This window comes from Rhineura floridana, chromosome 6, assembly GCF_030035675.1.
Source record: "Rhineura floridana isolate rRhiFlo1 chromosome 6, rRhiFlo1.hap2, whole genome shotgun sequence".
NCBI classification, from domain to species: domain Eukaryota; kingdom Metazoa; phylum Chordata; class Lepidosauria; order Squamata; family Rhineuridae; genus Rhineura; species Rhineura floridana.
In genome coordinates this window covers 97,914,673-97,925,323 of record NC_084485.1, presented here as the reverse complement: position 1 = coordinate 97,925,323, position 10,651 = coordinate 97,914,673, and positions in this window count along the sequence as shown.

The window sequence follows — 10,651 nt, the reverse complement described above, 5'->3', positions numbered from 1 at the left end:
GTGGCACCTCTCCTAAGAGAGATGGATGTTCAACATAAAGCAATGGAACCAGACATAGGTTGCCTTCCCATAAGCAACCCCTGGAACCATAAGGCAGAAAGGTTTGGAACTCTGGTGCCAGTCAGCATAGGCAGAGAACAGAGAACAAAAGCTATGGGTCTCTAGCCCTATACTTAAGGGAAAAGGATCCTAACGGTCCAAGATTAATTGACCAATCAGGAATTGGCTGATGTAACTTTCTTCTCGATGTTTCTCACATTTTCGCGCCTTCAGGCCCCCCTCCCAACTGTGTTTTTCCAACTGTACAGGCCAAGGATGACCTTGAGTACCAGGCACTTGCTAATCAGCAAAGATAAACAGGTGCAGCTTGTTAAGGCTTCTCTAACCGTCTTCAGCTGGGAAGTGAAACTTAAATTTACAAATTGGCAAAGGCTTGTCTTTTCTAACTGTAACCATCTCCCAGAGTCCCTTACTGGAGCCAAAGTATTGTTATTAGATTTTTAATAACTCATGACCATTACAGGTTCATGACACCCCCAATAACTCTAACATTGCGTCTACCCTGGGCATAGCATACGCATCTGGGACCGTGATTTTATTGATTAGCCGATAATCAATGCAAAACCTTGTCGTTCCATCTTTTTTCGGAACCAGGACAATACTTGAGGCCCAGGGACTGATGGATTCCCTGATCACTCCTAATTCCAGCATATCTTCCACCTCCTTTTTGATCTCACTCAAAACTTTCCCATTCACACGGTATGGCATAGATCTGATTGGGGCATGATCTCCAGTATTAATGGAATGTTTGGCTATACTGGTTCGGCTAGGTTTATTACTGAAGAGATTCCCATAGTTTTTCAAAACTCTCAGAATCTCTTCTTTTACTTCCTCCTTCACCTCTTCTGACCATTCCAATTGATCTACCCCTCCTTTGTCTTTGCTTTCCTGTACCAAATCTGGAAGTTCAGGCCCACTTCCCTCAGGGAATAAGGTAACTTGCAACACCTTTGCATCCCTGGTATGGTAAGGCTTTAACATATTTACATGAACCACTTTGCTTTTGTTTAATTGGTCTGTGGTGATTACATACGTCACTGTGTCAAGCCTTTCTCTGATGGTATATGGTCCTTCCCAGTTAGCCTGTAATTTGTCATTTTTCCTGGGTATGAATGCCATAACCATATCTCCCACATCATACACACATTCCCTGGCTGTTCTGTCATACCAGTAACTTTGCTTCTCCTGTGCTTGACCCAAATTCTTTTTCACTACTTCCATCATTGATGTTAATTTATTGCGGAATTCCAATACAAAATCTACTACAGATGTTTTGTACTCTCCCAGGGTTCCTTCCCATGAATTTTTTAACAGTTCCAAAGGTCCCCTCACTTTTCTAGTGAACATGAGTTCAAAGGGTGAGAACCCTGTTGACTCCTGAGGGACTTCTCTGTATGCAAATAAGAAGCATCCCAAACGTTCATCCCAGTCTTGTGGGTGATCTTGGACATAGCTTCTTATCATGCCCTTCAAAACTCCATTGAATCTCTCAGTTAGCCCATTAGTGGCGGGATGGTAAGTAGTGGTCTTTAGATGTTTTAGACCACAACATTTCCACATACATTGCATCACTTCTCCCATGAATACACTGCCTTGATCCGTCAGCACTTCATGAGGGAAACCCAGCCTCATAAAGATTTTTAATAAAGCCTCTGCCACCGCAGGGGCTTCTACAGATCTTAGTGCTTCTGCGTCTGGGTACCTGGTGGCAAAATCCACCACCACCACTAGATATTTCTTGCCATGCCTTGTGGGTTTGGAAAAAGGGCCCACCAAATCTATTCCCACTCTATAAAAGGGTTGTCCAATTATAGGAAGGGGCTTTAAGGGTGCCTTAGTCTTTACTCCACTTTTTCCCACCTTTTGGCATATTCCACAAGATAGACAATGTTGTTTTACATCTTTGGAGATGTTTGGCCAATAGTAGTGTGCAGCCAATCTCCTCATGGTCTTTTTTATTCCCAGATGTCCTGCACATGGGACATCATGGGCTACCTCTAGCAATCTGGTTCTGTATTTGCTAGGTACTATCAATTGCTTCACTGGTTCACATTCATCCTTTCTCTCAGCGGGCATCCACAGTCTATATAAAATCCCATTCTCACACACAACTTGATTCCTCAGTTTGTCAGTGAAAGGAATCTGTTGGGTCAGGGCTTGCTCCTTTATTTGATTCAAACTGGTATCCTTATTCAGTTCTTCTCTGAAATGCTCTGTCTCTTCCCCAGAGACCACTTGATACAGTTTGTCTCCTTCAGCAGGCCTGCTAGTGGTTGTTATGGCGACCTGAGGCTCGCTAACAGTTTCCACCCTGTTTGCTTCAGCCCCCCTTAACATGGCTTCTTTTTCTCTGCCAAGTTGCTGTCTGGTCACCACATATATTTTCCCTTGGGCTCCCATAACATCTCTTCCCAGTATTACTGGTTCTTGTTGCTGGGCATTAATGCCTACTTTATATCTGCCCTCTCGGCCTCTCCACGCCATTTTCACCAGGGCCACAGGCAAGCTTTCTGGTTGACCCCTCACTCCTTGGATATTCACCATTTCCTGAGGTAATATTTCTTCAGATTTTATTAAATCTGGCCTCAGTAACGTCGGAGCGGCACCAGTGTCAAGCAATGCCCAATAATTTGCCCCTTGTACACTCACTTCCTCTCTCAGACTTGAATCAAGGTCTGTTACTTCTGTCCAGTTTATCTGGCAAAACTGAACCTTTTTCGCTGTTTCTAAAGCCTTGGGCTCTGTTTTCACTGCCCTTGCCTGAGCAGGATTACTAATGGGGTTGGCAACCTCACATTGAAAACGTAGGTGCCCCAGTCTACCACATTTGTAGCATAATTTCTCCTCTGTTTTAGGGTACACAGATCCACTCTGGGGTGTCCTGTGCCCTTCAGATTTTACTGGAGGACTCACTCGCTGTGGCACCACATCCTTTCTGCCAGCATTATATGGTCTGGGTTTAAACTCTCTTGATGTTTTCCCCACCCAGCCAGTTCTATTGGAGGCGAAGTGATCCGCCATCTCTGCGGCCTCCTGCACCGATGTAGGGGAACGGTCTTTGACCAGGAGCCTTATTTCTGGTGGTAACTGATGGTATAATTGATCCAGTATCATGAGGCTTTTCACCTCTTCCACTGACTGAGCTTTGGCACTACTCATCCACTTTCCAAATATATCCATCAGCTTTGCTCCCAGTTCAACAAAAGACCTCCCTGCTTGGATCTGACAGTTTTGGAATAACTTTCTAAAATAGTCAGGTCCCAGTCTGAATCTTTTGTAGACTGCCTCTTTAAACTCAGCATAGGTGACGGGCTTGTCTGAGGGGAAATATTGGTATACCTCTGCCAATTCCCCTTTGATCAGGTTTGATAAATACTGCATGTATTTATCTTCAGGTTGCCCCTACAACTGAGCTGCCTTTTCAAAGGTTGTGAGATAAATTTGAGGATCTTGTCCAGGCTCATAGACAGCAAAGTCCTTTGGAGTAATTTTTATTTTTGCTCCATCTCTGTCTTTCCTTGTCTCCTCAGAGTGAAATTTCTCTCTATCCAATTTTAATTTTTCTGCCTGTAATTCCGCATCCATTCTCATTCTCTCAGTTTCCATCCTCAATCTCTCAGTTTCCAACTCTCTCTGTTTGTCTTTTTCCTCCGTTTCAAAGACCCTCTGCTTGTCTTTTTCCTCAGCCTCCCTCCTCAATCTCTCAGTTTCCAATTCATGTTCCCATCTTAACTTCTCTCTCAAATACTCTATATAAGCAGGATTGCTTGAGTATCCTTCTGGGATCTCTTCCCTGACAGGTTGTTTTTGCTGGGCAGTTGCAAATCCTATAAGTGCTACCCTCAATTCATCTACCCCTTTACCCTCGTGAGGTAAATTGAATGTTATGCACTTCTCCACCAGCTCCTCTCTTTTCATTTTTATATATTCAGCCATGGTGTTTGAGTTCACTCACTCTTTGCCACACACTCTTTTCCAGTCACTCTCACAAATAATCTTGTTTTGTTATTTCTGTCTGCCACACCACTGTTAGGGATTCTCTAGTATTCGTACCACTGCTACAGCCAACACCTGTGACGTAGTCTCCTTTGTCACCACGTGTCTTTGGGACTCTCTTTGGTTCGTATCCCACCGCTACTGCCACCACATGTGAGGCGTCCTTCCCTGGCTCTCCCTGTCAAGTTCCTACCTGCTCGTGGTTACTGCCTGTCACTAGGCACCACCAGGGACTCCACCAGTCCGGACTGTCCTCTCTTATGGTTTCTCTCCCCGCTCTAGCACAGATCTCAACAGATCCCCCTGCTAGGCAGCACCACCAGTCACGTCCTATAACCAGTAGTCCCAGAGACTCTGCCTGAGTCTCCCTCAATTAGGTTACCTCTGTGACTGCGTGCTTAAGCTGTCCCAATCCCTTTGATTTACTCAGACTGCTTATAATTCTGGTTTGCTCTGAATACTTGTGGTGTTATTCTTCCCTTCCCCGCTGCCACCATTTGTTATAGTTTCCCTTCAGCCTTGGTTATTTACCTCACCCTCCCTTCTGGTCTGTGAAACCCCAGCCAAGGATCAGGCCTTTGGTAAACCAAATTAAGTATTTATTAAATAACACAGATAACAAAGATAACAAGATTACTTTATAAGGCACATAAGCATATGGTTTTATCTAATACTAATCCGAACTCTACCCCCCTCCTTCTCCACGGTCTCCTGACAAACAACTCTCTCAAACCCACCAAAACAACCCACTCGAGTCCACCCACGTCCACCTCACATCCACTTCACATCCACCCAGATTTACCTGTCATACTTCCTTTTATACTGTCAGCCATTTTAAACATTCAGCCAATCATCCAGCATTCTACTGCCCATTCACTCCCCCTTCCTCTTTCATTCTACTTACCATGTATCTCCTATACAACCAGCACTTACCCTATTTACACTAATACAGGAACATCACACCCACCATTCTGGATTAACTTTAAGAACTTCGGGAATAATGTTATCCGGCCCTGGTGTTTTATGCGGTTTTAATCCAGCTATAAGGGATTTTATCTCCTTGACAGGTACAGGCGACCAAGGAGGGAGGTTTTCTATAGGAGGGTGAATCCTAATTAGATTGGTTTGCCCTAAATTAAAGATATTATGGAAATAGGTTTCCCATGTATGGACCGGAATATGATGATCCACTACATTTGGAGTAGTTGGCCAACCCCCGGCCACAAGCTTCCAAAAGGCAGATGCGTCATTTGACTTAGAAGCAACTATCAATGCGTGCCAGAGTTGGGTCTGAGCAATTCTTTTTTTTTGTTTAATCAGTTACTTGTAATTTCTTTTTAATGTGAGGCATTCGGAAAGCAAAGCTGGTAGATCTTGTCCTCTATATTCCTTGTATTTCTGAATTAGCTGTTTTTTTAAGGTGACACACTCCTTGTCATACCAAGTTTTTGATAAGTTCGGTCGGGCAAATTGCTTTACCGGTAGATGGGACACTAGGCATGACTGGACTTCATAGATCAGATTTTGAAATGCTACCTACATAGGTTCACCCTGTACCGACTCTAAAAGGAGATCACGACGGCTAAGAAGCCGTTTGGAACAGAGAGATATCTTCAAATCCATTTCTAATTTAAGTGACCACCTAATATGAGTACTACTGCAGCCAGGATCTAGTTGCATTAAAACAGGACGTTCCAGATAAAAAGAGTGGTCACAATTCAGAAGAAGTAGCAGCGGCAAATGGTCGCTATCAAGGCGATGATCTACTGAACAGGAAACAAGGTTGCTGATTTGGTCAGGAGAGATTATAAAGAAATCTATTGTGGATGCACCTATCCCAGAGAGATAAGTATATTCACCTTTAAGATCTCCATTAGCAGAACCATTCAGTAAAATAAGATTCAATTTAAAAAGGGATTGCTTAAGGCATAAACCAGCAAAATTAATACCAGTATCTTTGGAGCAGCGGGAGGGAAAATCTAGAGATGCTTCTAAGAGAGGAGGAGCTTCATGAAAATGGGCATATAGGGCATTATCATTTGATCCAAGTCTTGCATTAAAATCCCCTGCTATAACAACTTTTGCCTCAGGGTATAGCAGGGTTTGTTTATCTATGTATTCCTCTAGCTCGCCAAACATTTTGCCTATGAGCTTTTTTTGTCGTAAAGGGGGGAGATACACATTTATTATTATCATAGAAAAACTTGGGAACTTAAGGGCGAGGGACATGGCTAAACCAGGAAGAATGGCCAAAGCAGTGGTACAAATTCCTAGGTTTAGAGCAATCATTATCGCCAGGCGTCCCTTAGGGCGCCTCCCTTTAGCACTTGGGATAGCGGCCATCGAATGGGCTGAAAATCCATCTAATTCCAAATTATCCCGACCCCAGGTTTCCTGGAGGAGAATAATATCATAATTGTTCAAATACTTCTTAAATGAAGGGTCTGATTCCTTTGCTCTCCAACCAGCAATGTTCCAGGAAAGGAATCTCAACTGAGATATCCCACCTAAAGATTCTAGTCAAGGGTTGGAGGAGGGCTGGCCTATAACTAAAGGATTTCGATTTTTATAAGTATCAGCGGAAGGAGGGCATTCAGTCCATAAAGTGTCTATTAAATCTAAATTTGGGTCCATTCGACTAACATTAGAGATGTGAGGCCTAGAAGGGGGGGCAGAGTGGGCATTAGAAGAAGGAGCTCTCTGAGGTACATTCACTTGCTTTCTCGTAGACCCAAAGAAAGGGTTTCCCATATTTAAAGGGCTCTGAATTTCAGCTGTATTCAGAGATGGAATATTAATTTCAGGTGTGATTGAGAGAGGGCCATGGAAGTTGTTTACCGGGGCCCCAAGCAGCGGCATAGTGGTAAATGGAGTTGCCCTCTCCCCCTCACTCACATTAGCTCCCTGAGGGTCGGGACCCAAGCCGCCACCTGATAGTTGCTTTAATTGCAGGATTAATTTTTGTAAGCTATAAACTATCTCAGCTTGATCCTGGGGGGACAATAAAGTATAAACTTCAAACAGTTCCATTTCTTCTTTACAAAGATCGTCCTTATCAATAGAGCACCGTAAGTTGTAATTGGCAGGAACATCCAATGAAGAATTTGGATGACTTGGCCCTGGATCCAGTAGCTGATCAAAAGGGAGCACAGAGACAACTTCGAGTGAATTCAAATTCTCAACAGAGCCCTGAACAGATGGTATCTGCGGTTTCATGGAAGAAAAGGAATGAAAATTGCATAAGGGTTGAGGAGGAGCAACATTGTCAAAAAATCTTGATGTCAAAATGCCCATAGAAGACAGGATCGATCTCCTGTTAAGTAACAGTGATGTTTTCCGAGCCGATTTAAAAGTCACAAGAATCCGATCAAAAAGGGAGTTCTCATCTAAGTATTCAGCTTGGCCGATGTCTCCAGTTGCTAGAAGGTCCAGTAAGGCCTTTTCCAGGGATCTCAAAAAGTAAGTTTTGCGTTCATGGGGAGAGAAACGTCCAACTGGTTTGCAATAATTATAAAAAACAAGTTTATGTCGATTTAGTACTAATAACCACTTGGAAGCAGAAGGCCACCTTGGATGCAACTTTACTTTTTTTAGATTGAGGGTGTGATGAACTTGCACGCCTTGCATCTGGCTCTGCCCAGAATTATGTGAAGCATGGAAGGGTAATGATGGAAACCTTTTATCCTCATATGAAGTTAGAATGGATGGAGTAGTGTTTTCCTTCCTTGGTTGCGATGTAGACTTTTTTTCTTCACTTGAGGCTAAAGTAGGTGGAGTATCTTTCCCCCTTTTTTCTTGAGGAGCACGAGGCTTCTGTCTCTCACCTTTTTTGGGTGCATAAATTTCGTCCAGCCGTTTGCAGAGCTTAGAAAAATTCATCTTGCTGGATCGGTTGCGTTGTAAGCACTTGATGTTTTTAGGTTTCTTAGTAAAAGGAGCCTTCTTAGCTTTTATTTGCCCCTTAGGGACACTTTTTCGCTTTTTGCCCAGGCCATCTCTAGCCCTTTGTCGCTTTGAAACCGTTTGAGATCCCCTGGATACAAAGTCCGATTGCCGGGAGAACTTGATGGCTGTCTCTGTTAGAATGGAAAGAAGAGAATTCGTTTCCGCCAAAAAGGTCTTCATATATTCAAAGTCTTTAACCAGCATCAAAAGCCAGCACTCAAGTGGAACATCTTTAGAGTGAGGTAAGCTGTTATCGGATTCAGGAGGATTTGGAGAAGGATAACTTATTTTAAGGGGGCCGCTTCTGGGAGTAGACAGGCTAATAAAGGAGCTTGAAGGTGGATGCTGCCTAAGCTCGGCAGTTTGATGTTCAGATGCCGATAATAAAGGAGTTAACTTGGAATGTAGCTCTGCCTCTTCTAGCTCAGAAGCCAGATTAACTTGAGATGTATCGATACTTTTCTGATGTAGCAGTCCCTTTAGGTCTAGCGACCAGTCTAGGGGAGAAGTGGACTGAGAGGACTCCGGCTGTACTTGAGGAGTCTGAACTGAAGGGGTTAATAAATGCGCTGATATAGTATGAGCACTGCTTCTCGCTCTCTTCTTTTCTGGGGATAAGGAACTGCCTGTAGCAATTTTGATACACTCGCTACCCACTAGGCTTTTATGTTCCTGCTCTATTTCCGATTCCATTTCCTTCGGTTTAGGTCCAAAAAAAGATTCCAGCTTTGTCTGTCTAAATTCCTCTGAGTTTCTGGTCGGCTCTGTTAGAGCCAAACCCTGGGCCTTGTAATCCGACCACGTTAAAACCATATCCTCTTCAAATAAATTGTATGACAAAGCGGCAAATACCAGCTTAGGGGTGAGTAGAGAACCAAATAAATAAATAAATAAATAACGGCATAAGATAAACTGAGGCAGCTTAAAAACAAGCACGGAGAACCCAGCCAAGGTTGGATTCACTGCCGGCTCACTCAAACAACCTTCTGGGCAGCACGCCAGGTCCTTGCAAGGGAAATATCAGAGATAAGGGCTATTGCAGGGCGAGGCAGCCTTTGGTTTTTACCAGGCTGCATGTTAAGAATTACCATCTGAGAAACAGGCTCAGATAGTATAATTAAAATGATTTAAAATAGTCTATAGAAGTCTAAAAAAGAAAACGTTGCGGAGCGGCTCGAGTTGCTTACCGACCTCGGCCACCATCTTCCGAAAACCTAAATCATTTTAACATGGGTGTCTACTTTATCTCTCCTAGTGAGCAGATCCCCACTTGGGTGTGGAAGCATGTGTGCAAATAGTGTGCATCCTTAGCTGGATCCAGCAGCTGTGGCTGCATGCACGTAACTTCACAAAGCAGAAGCACCTATAGCCCCTGCTCCCACTTCTCCCCAAACACCTATTAGTGCTGCTATCACCAATTATCTACTGTCACTAATTATTTCTATATATAAACCCACAGCTGTGGAATAGGTCATTTGCATTACAGGTTTAGCTGTTTTGTAGTAACAGTGCCCTTCCCCTACCATTAGTGGCCTCACCACCACTTCAAAGCTTCTTGTTATGGATTAAGGGCCTAAGGCTGTTTACCAAGAAATAAGTCCCATTGACCTTAGTGGGGATTACTTCTGGTAAACATGTGTGCAGTTGTCCTGTAAGATATGTTTCTGGCCTACAGATATCAAGAAATGAAATGTCATGTCCTTTTTCTTTCTTTTTGCTAATCCATTGATGTCCGTTTATATTTGGGAGAACCAAAGCAATAATCTAAGCTGAGACAAAGTTCAGAGGTAAAGTGCTGTAAACCAAGGTGTGGAACCTGAAGTCCAACAACATCTGAAGGACTACAACTGCCATCAGCCCCAGCTAGCATGAACAGTGGTCAGGAAGGATGGGAGGTGTAGTCCAGCAAGATCTGGAGGGTCCAGAGGTTCCCCAACCCTACTTTAAACCTTGGCTACCATACCCATTCCTATTTCCAAAAGGGTATAAAAATTAGTATCTGAATAGAAATTTCATGATATAAGGTATCATGAATGACACTTGTTCTCTCTTACGCATTTTGATTAATTTTTATTCATGGAAGTCTCATAGTCATCATTATTTGTATAATGTATCTGTCATTACTCATAACAGATTTTTTTCCCTAACATATTCTCTTGATCTGAAATTGTGACAATTTTCAACAACACATTCAATATACGCACAATATGAAGGCGTGATCAAAGAGATGGCATAAGAAAATACGAGAAATGTGTTTTCCTTGTAGCCGCTCATAGTTAGTGCCACATCAAAATGAGCAGCATTAGTCACAAGTAGCATTTGATTCCTGGCAGCTATGCTCAGATCAAATGGCCAAGAGCACTTCTTTGTGGATTACTGCAGTTAATTTCTATGAGGTTCTGTCAAATGCAACCATAGATACTTCAATGTGCAGCTTTAGAATACTCTTTCCAAAGGGGGACATTTGCATATGGGGCAGTGAGTGGAGTTACATGAAACTCAATGGATGCAATGCTCTCTTTCCTCCTTTCTTGTGTCAGTTTTGCTTTTTACCCTCTGCCATTAAACCTGCAAGGCTTCAGCATCTTCAGTTTCACAGGTCCCTCACTTTCAGTTGCAGTTTAACTGATGATAGAAGGACCAGGCATCA